This window comes from Mesoplodon densirostris, chromosome 2, assembly GCF_025265405.1.
Source record: "Mesoplodon densirostris isolate mMesDen1 chromosome 2, mMesDen1 primary haplotype, whole genome shotgun sequence".
NCBI classification, from domain to species: Eukaryota; Metazoa; Chordata; class Mammalia; order Artiodactyla; family Ziphiidae; genus Mesoplodon; species Mesoplodon densirostris.
In genome coordinates, this window is record NC_082662.1 from 89,843,600 (window position 1) to 89,845,858 (window position 2,259).

The window sequence follows — 2,259 nt, forward strand, 5'->3', positions numbered from 1 at the left end:
ACTGTTGGTAACTAAGTACTTGCTCACTGCTTGAAGCTTTTGCTAAAGGAACTCAATACGTGATAGCACAAAGTAAAGACCTTAACCATTTTTACACTAACATATGTTTATTTCATACTAAAAAGTTCAGACCAGTTCAGAGTGGAGGCCTTCATCATGACTGTCCACTTCACATCAGCTTTTCCTGTTCAGGTAGGCTTTACACGTTGAAATTTACATTGTAATTCCAACACAGCTGTCGTTCACCTTCATTTGATCTGTGGAAAATCAAGAACCAATAGTGGCGATAGCCAAACAAAGTAAAGCAGAATTTGAGACGGGGGTGATGTAACTTGACCTTCTCTTATGATACACACACCTGCTATTATCACTTGGTCTGGGTTAACTGCTTTTAACTGAGCAACCGATCTGGTGGTGCAGTGTTGTATAACAGAGAAAATTATCTCCGGAGCAAGGCTGTTATATGCCTTCATTTCAAATGGCACCTAGGTTTATTCTCACAGACCGACTGAAAAAAATAATAGAATCTGATCTAATAAGTGGTGATTTCAAAACTTGCTGGCTAAGACTCAGCTGCTTGATAAATTGAGTTTAAACAGAACCAGTTAGAAGGAATATCATTTTGGGCGGGAAAAAAAAGCAAATTTCTGATAAAGATAGCCTCAGACAGAATTCAAACCTAGTCCTTTGGAAATAAAAGTATTAACTAGCAATGCACATGCAGCAAAAGCTAAAGTTGATAGAAAGGACCCTTGCCAAAGACCTACTAAGTTTATCCCCATAAAAATCTCACACACACAGAAGCACGAACCATTAAATATTATTATTTAACTAAAAACTTCTTTGAGCATAGCCAAACCTCAGCACCTGACACTATATAAGATTCAAACAAGCCCTCTTGGAGAGGTGTGGGTTGGGAAGAACCAGGACCCGCTCCCTCACCCCACCCCAGGACCTGGCATGGCTCTTCCTGTGGCTGTAGTGGGAATATGGTGCTTGCTGCCTAACCCCCATCCCTGCCAGGCACCTGGGCCTCATGAAAACTGAGGCACATTATGCTCCCCAACACTCCCCCCCCCACACACACAGGGGTTGCCTTGAGAGTTCCAAGCTGTCAGCTCCACTGTAAGAACAAATACAGAAGTTTAAATCTCCCTGTTGAAAATGGGGAAGAGATTTCCATCCCCTCATTTTTCTTAGAGCATTTACCTTAAAAAAATTTATCATTGGGGGGACTTTTGCATCCCTTTGAAACATATAAAAATCCTTTTGAAAACTAGATAAGGTTCTTGTCAGCTTTATGAGCCAGAATCATCTTTCTCAAGGGCCTAGGAGCCCTGTCTTTGAAATGTTAACACCAAAGGAGATAGCACCTCTGTTTCCCAGTTTCCATGGAAGGATAAGGACCTAACTTCAGGGGGTCCCTTGCTCCAAGTAGCAAAACTAACTACAGTCATAAAAACATAAGTTTTTTTGTCCTCTGGATAAGGCAATTAGCCAAAAACACCCCAACTACCAGGACAATTTAGGATGAACTATATATGACAAACTGTGCTATCAAGTCCTCTTACTTGAGGACTAGTTATTATTCATCTTGAAAACATGTATGTGACCTCTGGGCAACATTAAGTTCACCAACATTCTCTTTATAGGAGTCCCAGAAGGAGAAGAGAGAGAGAAAGGACACGAGAAAATATTTGAAGAGATTATAGATGAAAACTTACCTAACATGGGAAAGGAAATAGACACCCAAGTCCAGGAAGTCCAGAGAGTCCCAGTCAGGATTAACCCAAGGAGAAACACGCTGAGACACATAGTAATTAAATTGATTAAAATTAAACACAAAGAAAAATTATTGAAAGCAACGAGGGAAAAATGACAAATAATAAGCAAGGGAAGTCCCATAAGGTTAACAGCTGTTTTCTCAGCATAAACTCTACAAGCCAGAGGGAGTGGCATGATATACTTAAAGTGATGAAAGCAAAGAGCCTACAACTAAGATTACTCTACCCGGCAAGGATCTCATTCAGATTCAATGGAGAAATCAAAAGCTTTACAGACAAGCAAAAGCTAGGAGAATTCAGCACCACCAAACCAGCGCTACAACAAAGGCTAAAGGAACTTCTCTAAGTGGCAAACACAAGAGAAGAAAAGGACCTACAAAAACAAACCCAAAACAATTAAGAAAATGGTAATAAGAGCATACATATCAATAATTACCTTAAAGGTGAATGGATTAAATGCTCCAACCAAAAGACA